This window comes from Podarcis erhardii, assembly GCF_964252035.2.
Source record: "Podarcis erhardii genome assembly, chromosome: 7".
In the NCBI taxonomy this organism is placed as follows: Eukaryota; Metazoa; Chordata; class Lepidosauria; order Squamata; family Lacertidae; genus Podarcis; species Podarcis erhardii.
This window is the reverse complement of record NC_138511.1, coordinates 61208445-61228351: the sequence shown is the minus strand read 5'-3', so window position 1 is coordinate 61228351 and position 19907 is coordinate 61208445. Positions and strand designations below refer to the sequence as shown.

General features: G+C 46.8%; 1 protein-coding gene across 4 annotated transcripts in view; it reads right to left on the bottom strand.

Annotated features, from left to right (window-relative positions):
• The window catches only part of ADGRB2 (adhesion G protein-coupled receptor B2), a 170476-nt gene that overhangs the window by 140732 nt on the left and 9837 nt on the right, over positions 1 to 19907 (bottom strand). The window contains exon 1 of one of the 4 annotated variants that reach the window (XM_081870364.1): positions 11285 to 11304. The exons of the other annotated variants lie outside the window; for them this stretch is intronic. The gene's annotated coding sequence lies outside the window, so the exon portion shown is untranslated. Of the gene's footprint in view, positions 1 to 11284; positions 11305 to 19907 lie in introns of those variants that run through there. 4 annotated transcript variants of the gene reach the window in all.

Genomic DNA, 19907 nt, shown 5'->3' with positions numbered 1-19907 from the left:
CTGTTGACCCCAGTGCAAAAAGCTCAACTTGTGTCAGATAACAGGACTGTGTGAAGGAGTTGCAAGCCTTTATCCGAGGCTCAGGGAACATCTGGCATGGAACGCTTGGCACTACCTCTAGAATTTATTTATTTTAATGGCAGGATTCCATCAGAGCACACACATGGGACCATTAGGCAGCAACTGGTTGCACACACATAGCTCCCCCAGACAATCCTGAGAACTGAATGCGAGAGCAAGTAGGTCAGTGGGCTGATCTAGAGAAAGCCACAGGGGTGAGGGATCCAGCGCCTCCCCTTTACTCCCTTGCCATTATTTGCCTCCTCCTAACCAGCTGAGACTAAAACCTACACCAGGGTGGCTGACATGATGCTCTCCAGAGGTTGGGCAGCTGTCCAGGCTAGGTGGTGCTGAAGTATCTGAATTGTCCAGTTACTGTACACTGTATTTTGAGACAACTTCAGATACTGTATCACTCCAGGGACTCCAATTATTGAATTGTATTATTTTGATGAATTTGTTGCTGTTTGCTTCATTTATACACTACTGCACTTGATATTATAGTGAATGTAATGTCTGTTGTTTTGTCTGCAACAAAGGATAAAACCAGGGTTCATGCACTCTCTTGTTGAGTCCCATTTGTGCCTATTCCCTCAGGGGACCCAGGGATCAAAGGGCGTTCAACAGGCCACTCCCCCAGGATGGGCGCAAGGCACAATCTGGTCCGATGCCGAAATGTCACCTATGCCTGCAATTGCAGCCATGACATTCCTTGATCCCCTTTGCCTTTGATGTCTGGAGCAATGGAACTCTGGGGACTGCATGAGGCAAAAGGCATCTGACACAGCCTGGATCACAAGGAACAATCCCCTTATACCTGCCCAGGGAGGGGTGCAATGCAAGGCTTAGAATACTGATAGGCAGCACACTGCAGGAGGAAGGTGCCTTGAGTGAAGCAACAGAGGCATTGCCAGGGAGGGAGGCTTGGTGGCTGGAGGTTCATAAGCATCTTGGCTGCAACATGGGCTCTGAGGATCCCTTGCCACTACAATTAGGGCTGTGCATGGGCCAGGATTCTGTGCACAGAACGTGGCCCTGATGCAAAATTCAGTTCCCTAAAGATCTCAGAACCCTTTTAAAAAGCAGGAAAAATGAGTGAAGGCGATACTGTGATTCCCACATTGCAAAGGTTGGACTAGATGGCCCTTTGGTTCCCTTCCAACTCTACAATTCTGTGATTCTTTGCCAGCTAATCTCTCAGGTGGAAGAGAGAAAGGTCAGCTGAGATTTCTGGTGGCCTGATGGGGCCATGGCCTGTCCCCCAAAACCAGATAATTATTGCTGCATCCCACCCCAATCTCCACCAAATAACTGCACGAGATCCTAAGGGTTCCAGGTGCTCACCTAGGGTTCTGTTTTCTATGGGAAATCAAGGCACAATGGAGAGTAGTGTCTTTAAGAAATATGGTTTCTTGCACACATATTTACACCTGGGTCTGCATTGGAGAGAGTTCAGAGCATTACATCTCAAGAGGGGCTTGTTCTGTGACAATGTTGTTCGGTGACAATGTTGTTCGGTGCAACATTGGAGTCCAAGGCATCCTGCAAAACTTCTCAGTGCCTCTGTCCCAACCTGCCAAGATGGTTCTGCCCTGCATGGCCTCTGCCTTGAGTTGTGGCTCCACCCTTCTCCTTCCCAAAGACCCTTGCCAGAAAAAACTGAAGCCTTGTGTAAAATGACACCTTTTCCCTATAGCCACAGCTCCCATTACCTTGGCAGCCTCCTGCCCTCACCCAGTGGAGCCTCCTACCCGGTTGATGGTTTTCATTGAGGGGTTAATGACTTGCTTTCATTAATGACTTATCATTCTTATCACCTTCTGTCTCAGACCAGCCCTGGCATCTTCCCTTCAATACTCCACATATTATCTAAATTCTACCATGCACAGTGGTACCTCGGGTTACATATGCTTCAGGTTACATACGCTTCAGGATACAGACTCCGTTAACCCAGAAATAGTACCCGGGTTAAGAACTTTGCTTCAGGATAAGAACAGAAATCGCACGGCGGCGGTGCGGCAGCAGCAGGAGGCCCCATTAGCTAAAGTGGTGCTTCAGGTTAAGAACAGTTTCAGGTTAAGAACAGACCTATGGAACAAATTAAGTACGTAACCAGAGGTACCACTGTATTAATTGCCAACATTCCCTAACTCTGGCAGTTATGGGTGCACCCCCAAACTCTGTTACCCTGGACCTGTGACAGTATTTTACCGACTCCAGTTATCCATTCAGTACACTCAGGTCCTGCTTTAAGGCCCTGAGAGGTTAGCAAAGCGGCTTACGAAAGAGAGTCTCACAACAAAGTCATGCTCAAATCTAGGAAGAGAAACATTGTTGGTTATATGGCTGTGTGTCACTCCGGGTACATTAAGCAGAAGAGCAGAATAATAAAGAGTAATCATTATTATATTGAAATGGCAGAAACCGGACATTATGCAAAATAAGAGACATCATGCCAAGCTGAACAGCGGTTTCGGAGTTCTACAGAATCCCAGTTCTCCCGGCACGGAAGCTCAATTACCTTGATGCAAAGCTCTCAATCTCCCTTCCCGTTTGCCCAAGACACACACACACACACACACACACACACACACACACGGCAGGCCGCCAAATGGTGCAGTCGCTCTGAGACAGGCACGTAAGCCCTCTCTGCATGAACCCTCCAAGGGCTGAAGGCAAACACCCCTCCGCCTTGCTCCCCACAGCATCCCCCTCCTATTAATCCCCCATCAGCTCTCAAAGCCAGAGGCAAACAACTACTGAGAGGCAGCGAGAGATCCCAGCCCAGCGCAGCTTTCAGAAAAAAAGGCGACTGTTTTGTTGCGATAATGGAGAGCCGGCTGACAAGAAAGAGCAGGAGGGGGGTGCCAGGGACTAATTTCCTGTTGATATTTTTAAAGCCTCCATTAAAGACTCGGCTGCCCTCCGCAGGGGAAGCTTTCTCCATCACACACACCCTCCCTTGCACCCCCAACAGCTGTGAGCTGCACAGCAAAGTGGCGGGTCAGGTGGGGACATCCTATGAAAGACCGCTCCCAGGCTTCAGAGGCAGTGGCGGAGCGGATAAGTTCTGAAGTGCAGACCCTCTTTGTGACAACAACACATACCCCCTCCCAGTCGCTTCTAAGAAACAGAAATCAGAGTTTGAACAGGGCAGAGATGATGGCAGGAGTGTACTAAGCCAGCTTCTTGCTGGCTCTCACCTACACATTTTGCTTGACATCCAGCCTGAGAAAGACCCCTGGTGGACTCAAAAGCTTGCTCACACTTTTGTGATGTTTTGGTAGGTCATAATGGTAGGCATTTGCTAAAATAAAATAGTGGCAGCTTAACCCTTAACCATGCATGCCTACAGCCTGGCTAGCTCAGATGGTTAGAGTGTGATGCTGGTAACACCAAGGTTGTAGGTTCAATTCCTGCATGGGACAGCTGCGCCTCTCCTTGTATGCCCCACGGAGGACCTTAAGGTCCATAAATAGCAACACCCTAGAGGTCCCGGGCTCTAAGGAAGTTAGATTAGCCTCAACCAGAGCCAGAGCCTTTTCAACACTGGCTCTAGCCTGGTGGAACATTCTGTCTCATGAGACCTGGGCCCTGTGGGAGCTGATTTCCTTCTGCAGGGCCTGTAAGACAGAGTTGTTCCACCTGGCCTTTGGCTTAGAATCAATTTGATTCCCTCCCCCTCTTTCTTTTTTCCTTTCTCCTCCTATGAAGAGGCTGCATCTTAATGTTTTAATGTTGTATTTTAATCAACTTGTTTTTATTATTGGTTGTTAGCCGCCCTGGGCCTGGTCTTGGGTGGGGAAGGCGGGGTATAAATAAAATTTATTACTATTATTATTATTATTATTATTATTATTAGGCAAGCACCCCATGAAAGGGCATTACTATTCTTATTAAATTTTATCCCACCTTTCTGCTGGGCAGCTCATAGCTGGCCCTTGTCCCAGCTGTGAAATAGAGGCGTGGTACTTTCACCAGGTCTGCATTGCAGCCATTTCACAGTTAAGATTCATGCGGTCCCTTCAGAGCCACCATTTCATGGGGAAAAGTCAGTCCTGGGCAAAAACTGAGACTGCCTCCCCGGTGGATGCTCCACCCTTCAACGAGTGATGTGAGTGTGAAAAGTCATCAAAATGATAAATGCTACTATGAACAATTAGGGATGTCAAATAATTCCAATGCAAGTGAAAACCAGAGTGAAAATTGGGGGTGGCTATTTATTTGTCCCATGTCCAGAATGGAAATTAATCCAGCAAGTATGATCAGTATATGCTGCTGTTGCTGCTTTGTGTTGGCAAATGAGGCGTAATTAAAATAATAGAATTGTAGAGTTGGAAGGGACCCAAGGGTCATCTAGTCCAACCCCCTGCAATGCAGGAATCTCAGCTAAAGCATCCATGGCAGACAGCCATCCAACCTCTGCTTTAAAACCTCCAAAGAAGTCCACCACCTTCTGATTGATGGTGTTTCCCCTCCATTTGTACTGCTTTTCCTTTGCTATGAAATGAATAGCCTTTGACTTGAAATGCTGTGGAATAACATACAGATAATGTAATTATGCAAATTCTGCCCTAGAAGACAGCAAGATGAAGCCAAATTGCAGCAGAACAGAAACAGCACTGCCCATGATGCAGATGGATGGAATGGAAATCAATGCCTTCCTGTATTACCACAGCTGAAAATTTCCTATCTCCTCACATTGCCTTGAGGCATTGCAGTGGAGTTGCACTCCATTCACACATTCAGCCATGAGTCATCAAGGGATGATAAATTCGGTGGTTGATATACCTTTGTGGGCCAAGCCTCCCGTCCAGAGAATGCCCATGCTTTGTCTTAAAAAAATGGAAATCCATTCACACATTCAGCTGCCAGCCACTAAGGGCTGGTGATTGCATGCCATTGGCAACTTCAGCATCAAAGGCTGGTTTATGTGAATGGGCCAGCACAGATTATAATACCACAGATAGCATTTATAGGCTGCCTCTCAGGCACCCCACTTGCCAATAGGATGAGTCCACACACTGGCTGTGCAGTCACCATGTAAGCCAATGAAGCAGAAGGGACACAAGAAGGTGCTTCATACAGAGTCAGGCCACTCACCATCTCACTCAAGGCTGGGGAATCTCCTGCGCACCCCCCAAGCCATTTCCAGTGGCCTGCCAGCCCCCTACCACATTTCCTTTCAGTGCTAGAATAATAAAATCATTGAAAAGCAACATCTGTGCAGTAGCCAGTGGCTGCTGAAGTGTGGGGGGGGGGGTGGAATCCCCTCCCCTCGCCTTCCCCGAGACCATTGAAGTGGAAGTCATTGGTGGCAGCGGCGAACTCCAAGTAGCAGCTGAGCTACTGCGCTCCAGTCTTCCCTGAGTGCTTGGTTATTGTCGTTGGTGCTCAGGAAACATCCGAGCAGATGGGGGTGCTGAGGTGGAAGTAGGCGGCCAAGCGCTCTGCTTTCTCCTAAGCGTGCTCAGCAATCACTACTGTCGCTTGAGAATCACTGGAGCGCTCAACTGTGTGCTTTCCCCTGCGGAGGAGAGGAAGAGAGGCCTCCTCTCCTGGCTATCTCCTACCCCACAGCTGAAGAGAGAGCTGTGTGAGCAGGAGAGAGAGAGAGAGAGGAGGAGGTGACCACACCACCACTGACAAACAGTTAGCCAAGAGTGAACCCTCAATGAGAAACGGTCCACCACCCTGATCCAGCTCAACGTAGTCCACACTGAACCCAGGGGTCATCTACATGCAAAGCATGTCCCCTACAGCCCTTTCCCAAAGCAGATATTAAGATGGTATTTTGTTTTACTGCAGAGGAATTGCCCTTGTGTTGCTCAGCATCGTCTGCAACTCTGCATTGAACGCAAGTGGCTCTGCAGGACCTCAGAAGAGGGTCTTTCTTGGCCCTCCCAGGTGATGGAACCTGAGACCTTCTGCATGCAGTTTGACCATTGAACTACAACCATTCTCTGCATGCCTGCTTCAAAAGAGTCCTAACAGGTACAAACATCCATATCTGAATGGCTTTCACCATGAGATTTCTGTCTAGATCATGGTCAGAATCGGCAAGAGAAGATGTATCACACTCTCCCAATCCTGGTGCTTTCCATATGTTTTGGTCTACAGTTCTCATGGTGGCAGGGGCAGATGGAAGTTGTAGTCCAAAGCATCTGGAAAGCACCAAGTTGGTGAGGACAGACATGCAAGAAGCTTCTAGCTGGCTCTGAAGCAGGAGGCAGGAGCAAACTCAAGGTTGTGGACCACTGGGTTGAACTTCACTGCATGTAATGCTTTGAAGGAAAATGTAATGAAAATGATATATAGATGGTACATGACCCCAGTTAAACTTGCTAAAATATACCATTTGTCTGACAACAAATGCTGGAAATGTAAAGGAAATGAAGGAACATTCTTTCACCTCTGGTGGACGTGCCCTAGAGTGAAGGCTTTCTGGGAAATGATATATAATGAGTTGAAAAAGGTATTTAAGTATACCTTCCCTAAGAAACCAGAGGCCTTCCTCCTGGGTATTGTCGACCAGAGGGTGATAAAGAAGGACAGAACTCTTTTCCTGTATGCAACAACGGCAGCAAGGATACTCGTCGCCAAGCATTGGAAAACTCAAGATCTACCCACACTGGAAGAATGGCAGATGCAACTGATAGACTATATGGAACTGGCTGAGATGACCGGCAGAATCCGAGACCTGGGAGAGGAGAAGGTTGAAGAAGACTGGAAGAAATTCAAGATTTATTTACAAAAATACTGTAATTTGGTTGAATGTTAAGAAGGATGCCAGATCATAAATAATTGAGCACCACTAAATTAGATGGAATTAGGATGACAAGTGAGATTGAGGAAAATATAAATTTTTTGGAGAATTATTAGATTATATTTAAATGAGCGGGACATAAGAACGCAAACAAGATGATAAATTGCTGGTAAAAATCTATAATGATGTAAGTGGGAACGGGAGACGTGAGGGAGTCCAAAGAAGCTATGAAACTATGTTATGATACATGTTACATTGTTTATTATTTTTGCATTTGTATTTAAAATCTTAATAAATATTTATTAAAAAAAAAAAAGGAGGCAGGAGCAAACTCATAACAAAAGGAACAAAACAAAAGCTGAAGGTGCAAAACCAATTGGGAAAGTTAACTGCTTTCAATACGGCAGTGGTCCTGTAAATTCTTTAAATTCAAAAAGTCAAAGAAAGCAGTCATTAATTGTTTCATCAAAGTCTGCAGCACAGCGCCCCCTAGTGTCACACTGATGCAAGTGATGCTGCCTCACCTTACCAATTAAGTTCGTGTGTGTGTGTGTGTGCAGCGTCACCTGCCCTCACAAATTCTAGCAGTAAAATACTTCTTCTTGGTACAGGTGGACCCACAGAAGTAGCTGACTCCCCATTGCATTCTCAGGGTGGGCACTGCAAAACAGAGGTACTTTGCTCCTGCTTGAAAGGGTAGATACAACCCAGATGTTAGGGCTGCCCAGACCCCTTCAGGTGAATTGTGTTTGATTTGCAAAAACTGTTTTACTCTTCCACTGAAATTCCTCAAATGTGACATCCCAGAAAGCAAGGCAAGTTTCTCCTAAACTGGCAAAATTCAGTGGGCAAGTGAGAGAAAGTCCGTTTGGTTCCCCTTTTAATGAAAGTTGGCCTAAAATGCAGCTACGCTCTGAAATTCACACTTCTCCAGATCTTTCAAAGAGAGAATATTGCAAAAAGTATGCATTTTAGGCAATATTGCATACAAAAATTAGAAGAAAAGTGGTCTAAAGTGTTGACAACTTGTTTGAAGATTATGTGAGGAACTGAACTGAAGACTGGAAAAACAAGAAAATGAAGGAAAATGAAATTGACAGATCCATCCGTTCTTAATCCAGGCACGTGCAAAAACGCTGGAGAAATTGAGCTAGTCTCATCAAAACCTGTCTATGAACCTGGCTCTATGAAAAATTACAGAATTAGATGAGCTTTACTTCCTTCAAAACCCATAAGTGGTTGAGAGAGCAGCAGGGCTGGGGGAGAGGGGATTTCTTTGTTAGCACTTCATCATAAGCAGGGCAGGGACTTTTAAACTATGCTCAGTCATAACTAGCTAATAATTATCTTGAACAGAGAAAATTATCTTGCTACAGATCTGCAGAGCTCTGGTGGTGCCTGATGGTTCCCACCTTCCCAGTGCCCACTAGGACTCCTCTTCCCCAGAGTCTTTCCCACACAATCAAATTAGTAAGAGTGTGGAGAATAAAGGTCATAATTATCCACTGAGGTGGCTTTCAGCCCCCACCTATGCCACGTATGAAAAAGCAACCACAGGAAAAAGCACCTTCAGGAACCAAAACTAGAAGATGAGGGCCGGAAGTCGTGGCCACCCATGGGTGGCTTTCAACAGCCGCCTTTCAAGTTTGCACCTCAAAGAAGCTTCCTGGCCAGCCAGCATAAACAGAATCTGCCCTTTGATCAGTGAGTCAAACATCAATCCTTCCCTTTGAGGGGCTTCAATATTTTAAGGCAAATGTTCAAAGGGGCCTGATTCCCTTTTTTAAACCCAGCAAAATGATATTCCTGCATCCTTGAAGGCAAAATGATATTCCTGCAACCTTCCGCCTCACTCAAGTAAGCTCAAAAGCACGATGCTAGTACAGTGGTACCTCGGGTTACATACGCTTCAGGTTACATACGCTTCAGGTTACAGACTCCACTAACCCAGAAATAGTGCTTCAGGTTAAGAACTTTGCTTCAGGATGAGAACAGAAATCGTGCTCTGGCGGTGTGGCGGCAGCGGGAGGCCCCATTAGCTAAAGTGGTGCTTCAGGTTAATAACAGTTTCAGGTTAAGTACGGACCTCCGGAACGAATTAAGTACTTAACCCGAGGTACCACTGTAATTAGGTGAGGTGGGGAGGAGGCCATAAAGAGTTCACCTGTCACCGTTTCCAAAACAGCCAGAAAAGCCTGTGCCATCACTGGGGGAGAAATTCGGTTTGGATCACATTTTAAAGCAAAACCGTCCGAAACATAACAGAAACACAGCAATCCTTTGAAATCTGCCCTTCTCAGAATTTTTCCCTTTTGAGGGCTGTGCTGCCTCTTCTCTGCCCCTCCTGCCCCCTCCCCTTCCTCCCAGGGTGACGATGGCCGCCTCTGAGAGACGTCCTGCCTGATGGAGGACACGGCCAAAGTACAAGCTCATAAACAGGCAGTACAAGCCATGCTTTTTACTGGTTCTATTTTTACGAGGAGACGCCGTGAACTGTAACGAGATAATATTCTGTTCTTGGTCACCCTGTTAAGAAATTATCATGGTCGTCCACTTGAGAAACTCGCCCCAGGCGCCCACTGGGATGATCAGCACAAAAGCACAAGTCGGGGGAGGGGGGCAGAGGGGGAGTAAAGGAGGAAGGGTTGCCTGAAATGTTTCCAAATGATTAAAAAGCCACTTTGCAAAAGGAGCTTCTGCTGAGCGAAAGGCAGGGCAAGAGTAATTCCCATAAGCAGCTGCACAAGAATTTCCTGCATCCCAAAGTTAGACCTGGAAAAGGCTGTACCTTTCTGCGCACCTGAGTCAAATGCTCACTGATGCTCCAGGGGCATGCCTAGAAGAGAGCGTAAGGAATCATCGAATCAAAGACACAGAAACAGAGAGTTGGAAGGAATCACAAGGGTCATCTAGTCCAACCCCCTGCAATGCAGGAATCTCGGCTAAAGAATCCCTGACAAATGGACATCCAACTTCTGTTTTTTAAAAAAGGTATTCAATCCCACTGTCAGAAAGTTCTTCCTAATGTTTAACTGGAGACAAACAGCTGGGGCAAATGCTGAGAAGGTCCCATATTGAGACTGCAAGACCCATCACCCTCAGCAGGGAAGCAGCATCAAGCTTTGCCTCTCAATGCCTGTTATTTGTTTCCTTCACCTCTCCAAGGTTAAGGTAACTGGGTCACCTCAAATCTGCTCAGTCACAAGCACTCAACCATTTCTGCAAACACAAGTGTCTAGTCCTCAGGGTTGCAGGGGAGAGTTTGAAAACCTGCAACAGTGCTTTGGGGAAAATCCAGAAGCCAGTGGGTGGCTAATAATAATAATAATAATAATAATAATAATAATAATAATAACCACCAAATGAGTAAGAGGCTGAGGTTCCCTGAGATATAGATATTTCCTACCCTACTACACCCTGATGCTACTGGGCCCTCCTTGTATTCAGACATTCAATATTTTGCCTTTGGATCAGGAAAAACTTTTACCACTCAGTTCTTCTGAATACGTAGACTACATTTAGGGCAGCAGAGCAAAGCGGTAAAGAAGACTGGATTGTTTTGGAACACAGGTGCAAAATGCAATTTTTGAAGACTCATGTTTACAGAGAACACAAGTATTGGTTGTACAGATGGATTTAATGTACTTTTAGTGTTTTAAATTTGGTGTTCGGGTTTTGGTTGTTTTTGTATGCCTTTTTGGTTCACCACCCCAATATTTTTGCATGGAAAGAGAAGGAAGGAAAAGAAAAGAAAAGAAAAGAAAAGAAAAGAAAAGAAAAGAAAAGAAAAGAAAAGAAAAGAAAAGAAAAGACACGACACCAGGGGAAAGATGCAATCCTACCTTATCCCTTGCTAAACCGTTCTTTTTCTACTAGTAGTGATTTAAAAGAAAACTGCTGGGGTGCATTTAAACATATGATTCCCCGCCTGCAGTCTGAAGTGGTACAGTCCATTCTATCCACCACAGGCCTCTACCACCTCATCCCTTTGCATGCATGAACCCGGCCTAAGCCGCCAAGCAAAGTGTTTTACATGGGATTTTAATCGCTTAACGGCTGGTTAAGATGCTGTAAGCCGTTTAATGTGCTCTGAGCTTCCCCCGTTGTGAAGTTACCCCAAAGGGAAGATGCAGCAAAGAGGGGATCAGAAGCAGGAGGATTTGCTCATCTGCTTACCCCGCAAGAACCCAGGCAAGTAAAGAAGCGGATGTTCTGCATTGCCAGCCACCTTTGTAAAAACGTTTACGCCAGGAAGAACTGGAAAAGGTAGGGGGAACAGAAGCAGGCATCTGACCACCATGGGCTTCAAAAGCCTCAATTTCACTTAAAAGACTAAAAAGATCCCAACATTTTTCAGGATTGGTGAGGAAACAAAAGTCATGTCACTTCAACAACGCAGCCCCTTGCACCCCAGAGCCTTGCTTATTAATCCAGATTTATGCATATCCACTCACTTACGTTCAGTTGCTCTTGGTAGTGCAGATCAGCTTCTTTCCATTCCGTGTCAGTTTAGCACATGCTCAGACACAGATGCAGTCCATCTTGTTTCCAACGAACAGCCCCCAATATCTGATTTTCCACATGCTCTTCCTCTAAAATATGCAGGTTTTTTAGACATATTCCCTAAAATATGCACTTTTGTGGAAATATTCCCCAGAAATTGCACATTGGTCCATATGCTTGAATGGAGATTCCTGCATTGCAGGGGGTTGAACTAGATGACCCCAGGTTCCCTTCCAACTCTACAATTCTATACATGTTTTCCCACCAAACCTGCACCACAGATTTTGGAGAAATATGTTCCAATCTGCATGTAAGCCAGCCAATGAGGTCAGAGTGCTTTAAGGCAAAGGCGGAGAACCGCTGGCACTCCAGATGTTAGGGAGCTGCTTTGTGATGAATCAGACCATTGGTCCATCCAGCTCAGTATTGTCTACACAGACTGACAGCAGCTCTCCAGGGTTTCAGGGAGAAATCTTTAACAACTCTACCTGGAGATGCCGCCTTCTGCATGCAAGGCAGTTGCTCTACCACTGAGCTACGACCCTTCCTCTTGGAACTCCAATTCCCATTAGCCCCAGTCAACACGGCCAATAATGATTAGGGATGATGCGAGCTGAAGCCCAACAACACCATCTGGGCTGGCGCTGCTAGTCCCCCCCCCCCCTGCTCTAAAATACAGTGGTACCTCGGGTTAAGAACTTAATTCGTTCTGGAGGTCTGTTCTTAACCTGAAACTGTTCTTAACCTGAGGTACCACTTTAGCTAATGGGGCCTCCCGCTGCCACCACACCGCCAGAGCATGATTTCTGTTCTTGTCCTGAAGCAAAGTTCTTAACCTGAAGCACTATTTCTGGGTTAGCGGAGTCTGTAACCTGAAGCATCTGTAACCTAAAGCGTCTGTAACTTGAGGTACCACTGTACAAACTGACAAAACTCTTCCTCCCTCCCTAGTAGCACCAGACAGTTGCATCGCAAGCAGCAGGAGGACTGAGCACCGGGAGACAGTGATGCCTCTCACTGCCTTTTCCGCAGCCCCAATCCAGTCATTTACCAGGCAGAGGGGAGCCTGTGAGGTCTTTTTCCGCAGCCAAGAGAGGCCGGCGCAGTTATAAGACAATTAGCCTTTGTTTAGAATGTTCATTATCTCACTCAGCAGCAGCTGGCAAGGGGGGGGTGTGAGAATAAGTGAGCGCTCTGCTGCAGAAAAGCTGGCCCACTGCAATCCAGCTTCCCCATCTCATAATCCCAAAGCCAAGCTGCAGATGCCTCCCCAGTTGGGTGGTGGAACCCAGGATTCCTCTGCACAGCCTCCAGGAAAGAGTTACTGGCGGGCCTATCCCACCGACCAGACATTTTTCATCATGCCAAAAGGCATATTGTTCAATAAAATATTAACTTAGTTCAGGTGCTATCATCCTGGCTGTGCTGGCTTGAGAGCACCAGGTTGGCAATGGGGAATAGCATGGTGTAGTGACCTGAAGCAGAGGAAAGGAACCTGCTGCTTTGGAAATGGAGCTGGATTCTATCTCCCACCATCCATGATCATTGGCCAGGCTGGCTGAGACTGATGGGAGATGAACTCCATCAACCTCTTAGAGTATTGGACTCAGATCAGGAAAGCACAGCTCAGTTCTCCATACAGCTATAAAATTCATTAGGCAAGCCTAGGCCAGTCACCATCTGTCAGTCTAACCCACCTCACAAGGCAATTGTGGTGATAAAAATGGTAGAAGAGAACCGTGTTTTCTGCCATGAGTTCCTTGGAGGAGGAGGAGGATCAAAAATAATACAGCAATGTTAACAGATGCAGCTTTTAAAAAGAAGGCTCGGAGGAATTAATGAAAGATGGGTCAAGTCAAAGGCTTTTAACCATAGCAGCTGAACTGAGCCTCCACTTAGGGAGGCAGACTACAAAATGATTAGATGCTGGGAATAAATGGTGGGGTAGCCACACCTCTTTGTGAGCTTCCAAGGGACTCTTGCTGACCAGCACTAGAAAGCATGTTTTGGCATTATCCAGTTGTTGATGTTTTTAAGGTATTTTTGAAGCTGTTGAATTGGGATGGATCAGCCATCCGGCAAGTTCTGCATTGGCTGGGGATGATGGGAGTTGTTGTCCAAAAAATTTGGAAGGCACCAGGTTGGTGAAGGCTGCTTTAGGGTGTGTTGGGTGCTTAGCTGGGTTCTTCAACGTGCTGTGCTGCTGTTGCCTCCTTCAGGGCAATGTGTTTTTCAAATGTGGGGCTCTCTCCTTGGGGCCCTCTCATGGTCCCCTGAGGAGTCTGTGGATCAGATGTTGGCATTTAGCAGCAGAGATGCCTTCTCAGGTGAGGCTCCTGTGCCCACAGACCTGCACAGGATGGACCAAGAAGTAGATCCAGCTTATCCTTGGAGGTGCAGCTGCCAAAGGACTCTGGCTTCATGGAGTCCTGGTCTGGGGCCACAACACAACTGCTGTTGCTGGATTCCCCTCTGTGGGTGATGTTTTCAGGAAAGGACTGTATGTTTTGCAGAGAAAAAAAGGAGAGTCCCGTGTTTTGGCTTTGTGGAAAGGGGCATCCCCACAATTTTTACCTTGAAAGCAGAATTTAAGCTCCGTAATGCCGGAGAACGGCTCCTCCTCTGCTCTTCCATCAGAAGACAGATTTCTTCAAAAGGGTATAGATGTTTTCCTGATAACATCATAGTAGCAACAGGAAGATAGGGCAATTCCTCAAAGACCTGATTATAATTCAGAGAGACTTCACAGAATTTCAATTAAGGGCAGAAAAGAAAGAAAAGAGAAAAGAAAAGCCAGACAAAGCTTCTCGTTCCCCAAAGCTAGAAGTGACTGAATGACTTCTGTGAGGGTGTCTCACAGAAGAAAGGAAGGAGCAGCATCAGCTTGGAGGGCAGAGGACAAGAGAGGCAGGCAGAGATTCTGCAGTGCTACGTCAATCTCACCCACACACACTGCGGGGTAAAATGCAAGACCCACATGAATTACAGTTCTGTGCCATCTTCTAAGAATGGCCATGGTAAAGACCAGCCTGTCACCATTTTGAGTAATCCATAGGGCCACACAGACCCAAGTTCGGTCATTTGTGGCCAGGGAGTTGGGACAAAGCGTTCACAAAGCTTTTGATTCCTGGTCACCTGGGAGACAAAATGTATTTATCATGGGAGACCAAGCAAGGAGCTATCTAGAAGCCAGGTCTCTCTATATCAGGCACGAGGAAGCTACACTCCTGACTTCTGTGGGATCAGCAAGGAATTGTCGTACCTCCTGAGCAGCAACAAGACCTATCAGCAACTAAGCCTGGTCACTGCTGTCAAATTCAGCTGGATCCAAACCATGGTCTACAATGTTCACCAGGAAGTTTTTAAGACCCCTGGACCTCTTGACTACGGCTGCAGTCAAAAGTGCATAGCAAAAGACTCAAAATCCTCCTTTCATTCCCTGTGAAGATGCACTAAATTTACAAGACACGCTGGATCACACTGGAGGAGGCATTATACCTGGATGGCCAGCTGGCAACTCCATCCAGGAGTGCTTTTTGGCCAGCTGAAGCTGTTGAGCTAGCTGCACTCATCCATCTTGACCATAGGAACACAAGCCTCCACAGTTACATCCAGGGTGGATGACTGAAACACATTCTCCATGGAAAACCCTCAAAAAGCATCAACTGTTCCAGTATGCAGATGCAAGGATGTTGGTGATCGCACATGTGTTGCACTAATTCTGCAACAGCTGCCTTGGTGGTTATCCATCTGTTTCAGTGCACAGTTCAAAGTGTTGTTGAGTACCTTTAAAGCTGTACATGGCTTAGATGTAGTATACCTTAAGGCAAGAGCACTAAACCTTGAGCTTGGTGGCTCCACTGTGACCCCACCAATTTCAGTGACCATAGGGGGAAATGAAGTAAGTGGGAAGAGTGCAGTGCACTAATTGATGGACCTGCCATCCACTCTCTCCCTGGTCATCAGACTGACTGTTTGATGAAAAGAGAAGGAACAATAACTCCTCCTCCTCCTCCTCAGTTGATCTGCACTTCTTCCTAACATCTTTGGATGTCCCTTTGGGGCTGTTGCTATTAAAGTGCAACTGCTCTAGATTCTGAAGTGAGTCTTCCCACCAAGGGAACCTGCACAACTTAAAGAGTATTTGGAAGGCACCTGTACGCCCTGGTGGTTAGCAGACTAGAAGCAGAATGTGTTTCCTTTTTTAAGATGATGTGGCCTTACATGTTCTTTCATTTTCAGGCTTTGGACTCATTTTTCAGGCCATCCTTAATAGTTTTGCCTCTCTTCTTCCCACAGATGCGAAGAAGAGATGTCCTCACCACCACATTCACTCCTTGTGTTTGGGAAATCTCCATTTTTGCTTTTCACGCTTCAGACTCTCTCTCTCTCTCTCTCTCTCTCTCTCTCTCTCTCTCTCTCTCTCTCTCAGTGATGCCAAAGCAGCCTAACTGACAGTTAGAAGGGGCCCTTGGCCAACCTCTGTCTGCTCTCGTTGGGGCTAATTGTTGTTAGCAAATGATCCTCCTTTGGGGTTTTACTAGACCTCTGGGGCCATTTCTAGCCAAAGTATGCAAGAGCTATTGGAGGCAGAGGAGGCATGAACACAGCGAGATTTTGGTCTAATTTGGCAGTATGCCAACCCCTGTTTGCTTGCAAAACTTGAACCTTAGCAGAATAGTATCTGCCTCAAACACAGAGGTATGAGAATTGCAAATTCTGGGCAAAATTCTCCATTTGAAGTTTGGAAGCCAGCTCAAGCCCAAAGAAAGGAGTAAAGCAATGAGACATCACAATGAAATTTGGAACTCATAATCCTGTTTTGCATTCAGACATCAGCTTGACACTTGCACCCAATTTCAAAGAAAAAATATGGATTCTCATGACACTGTAAGCCAAACTATGGCTCACTGAAACAGGCCGTGCCTTCAGAGAGGAGCTGCAGCTGCTGTGCTCCTCTCTGGTCCCTTCTGCTCCCTGGCCACACTGAGCTAAGCCACACTTTGGCTTAGCAGGTCATCTGAATCCAGGCTTAGGGCTGAGCTCTTCCCTTCTTAACCAAGCCAAGGAGGTCTGGGGAGGAGCAAAGTGGCTGGGATCTCCTCTTTAAGAGCCCCAGTGCTTGCCTGGTAAATGGCAGGCCCTAGACTGAAGAATGGTTTCACAGGAGGCTGCACAAGGGAGACAATCCCAGCAAACTGGCATTCGTGTGGCATGCAATGAAAGCTGTCCAGAGTACAGCCCACTGTTGAGGGAGGTTGGTGGGGGAAGGAGAGGGGTTTGCCCAGAAGTGCCTACAGAACATCCCACTGGGCCGGGAGCCAGGGGAAGGCTCCTTTTCTCCCTTCCTGGCCCGCTGCCACTCTCCATTCCAAGGAGCCTGAATGCATCTTTGGCACAATTCACCAAGCTGATGTCGTTAACAGCGATGCTTTTTGCCAATCGCTGGATCAGAGTCGCTATCACTGGCAGCCAGGCGGCCCTTTTTGGGAATTTATTTTACCTTAACTGTCATTAAAAATTTTTTTTTCAAAGGTCTTCCAAATGCGAGTTTGAGTTTAAAAGCTGCTCCAAGATTAAGGATTATTCCCTGCCAGAGAACACTCTGTGCCTGCCTTATAGCCTTGAGTGATTTACAGGACTGCCCATGCCTGGGGGGGGGGGAGAGAGGGGGAGAGAGAGAGAGAGGGAGAGAGTAGTGAGATCAGGGAGAGCACTGGGACTAGAGTTGGGGGCAACAGCAGCAACAGAAACATTGAACATCTGTAGTGGCGCCCTCCCTGTGGAACGCCCTCCCACCAGATGTCAAAGAGAACAACAACTACCAGACTTTTAGAAGACATCTGAAGGCAGCCCTGTTTAGGGAAGCTTTTAATGTTTGATGTATTACAGTATTTTAATATTTTTTGGGAAACAGCCCAGAGTGGCTGGGGAAGCCCAGCCAGATGGGCGGGGTATAAATAATAATAATAATAATAATAATAATAATAATAATAATAATAATAATAATTTATTAAAAAAGTGTTTCACATTACTATACTACTACCCTTACAACCACCCTGGAAGGTAGGCAGGCACTGTTAGTCTCACAGTGCAGACAGATATGGGGCTGACCATTCTAAGACACCGCAGAGAGTTCCTGGAAGAGGCAAAAATCTGAACATGGAATGGACCTCCCAATTCATGCATCAGTCTTTCCACCACTAAGCTAATCCAATGGAATACTGCAACATCATTTGCTTTGCACCAGTATAAGAGCTGCTGTGACATGCTTTGCCCCAAGGCACATCTAGCTCAACATTGAACCTTCATAACTACTAATTCACATGCAGCCATCCTAATAAGGGAACACCTGGATTTAGGGCCTCCTTTTCCCTGTGACCCCAATTTGCAATTAGTTTACACCTTAGCTTTCCTGCTATGAACTCAGGTAGATGTAGACTCTTCTCCCTGCCACCCCCATTTTATCTTCATAACAGTCCTGTGAGGTATGTTTAGGCTGAGAGACAGTGACTGGCCTGTGGTCACCCTGGGAGCTCCCTGTCTGAGTGAGGATTTGAACCCTGGTCTCTCAGGTCCTAGTCTGACACTCTAACTTCTATGCCACACGAACAATTGCAAGAATGGTTTAACAACACACAGGTACATGAGCTGGATCCAGATCAGCTACCTGGCAGAGTAGAGTACAAACTGTGGGGGGGCAGGTGATCAGGTCCTATTTTGGGGCTTCCGATTGGGGCATTTGGTTGACCACTATGACAAGATGGACCACTGGACTGATCCAGCAGGCTCTGTTTGTGTTCTTAGGAGTAGCAGAAGGGGGTTAAACATTTTCTGTTCCCTGCTGTTGCCCTGATTTGGAGCAGACACATACACAGAGAGACAAACACAGAATTGCTATTTGCACTGGAAAGAAACCTCCCAGCACACCTCCCAGCACATCAGTGGGAGCCTTATTTGGAGATGCAGAGGGGCTGACCTGGATCGAGGCTGCAGCAGGAGGCAAATGGCCTTGGGATACCCAATGGAGGAGTGGACATTAGCAGTAGAACCATGCCAAGAGGTTTTAAGGATCCGCTTACATTGGGTCGACCTTCCTTCCTCCTCTCCTTGCCACATGACCAGTTTTGCACCTGTGACAATCACAGGCAACTCTGGCTTTGTAACTTTGAGAAGCAAAGCACAACCCCGATTTCAGCACAGAACAAAGAAGTGTGTACCCCGGTTACTGGAAGTTTGAGAAATGTTAACGTAGCATACTCTCCTTAGCTTAGTCTGGGAGCTGGCATTGTAAAGCAGGGAAAAACAAAAAGCAGAACTTGGTTAAGAATGTAAGAGGAGCCCTGCTGTTGAATCAGGCCAATGACACACCTAGGCCACTAAGCTGGGCTCCCAGTGGCCAACCAGACGCCTGTGGGAAACCCAAAGGCAAGACCCACGCACAAGAGCGCTCTGCCCTCCTGTGGCTTCCAGCAACTGGTATTCAGAAGCATTACTGCCTCCAACCATGGAAGCAGAGCAGCGCTATCATGGTTAGTAGCCATTGGTAGCCTTTTCCTCCATGAACAGCCTTCACCAACCTGGTGCCCTCCAGATGTTTATCTGGAGAGCAGCAGCTTGGTGAAAGCCACTGTAAATCAATGACTACATACAATGGCAAAATCCATGCCCTATTAGGATTGCGTTTCCTCTTCTCTTCCTTTCTCTCTGCAACAGATCCCCTCTTCATATGTTTCTTATCTGCTGTATTTTGTGTGAGGGGCGGTGGTGGCAGGGGGAGTCCCATGTGATCCGCAGTTGCTGCAGTCTGTCTCCAGACTGGGGTGGGTGGGGGGAGTACCGCTCCACTAGCTGTCACGTCTGGCAGTCATGAAGAGGCCCAATCCGAGCGCATTTCTCTAATTTGTTTTTAAAGGCAGCTGAAGCAATGGCCACTCCCAGCATCCCATAGCAATTAATTTCACTGGCTATTTATATGGAGTTCCTTCTCTTCATTTTTTTAAGCTTGCTGCTGTGCTATTTCCACAGATGGGCCCCCGTTTTGCTATGCGGAGGGGATGTAGAAGGGCCTTCACTGCACTGGTGCTCTCCAGGTGCATTCTTCTGGCTGGGGCTGAGGAGAGTTGCATTTCAATAGTGTTAAAATAGGATTGGACAAACATGGAGTTAGATGGGCCAGTGGCCTGATTCAGTATAAGGCAGCTTCCTGTGTTCCTTGGGGCTGCAGTATCACCATGATGCCACTGTGAACAGGGATGGCTTCCCTCAAAGAATCCTGGGATCTGTAGTTTGTTCCAGATACTGAGAGTTACTGTATTAGGAGACCCCCGCTCCCCTCTCAGAGCTACAGTTCTCAGAGCGGTTTAGTAATAAATCCCTTTGCACAAGGAACTTTGGGGGTTGTAGCTCTCAGCACCCTTAACAAACTCCCTGTGGGGAGCCATGATGGTTTAATGTGGTATCATAGGGTTTTAAATGTGAGGTGTGGATGTGGCCAGGTCTTAGGTGGGAAGGGAGTCCCCTAGACTGCAGTTCCAGCCTGAAGAAAGTCAACTGACATCCTGCTTGAATATATTCA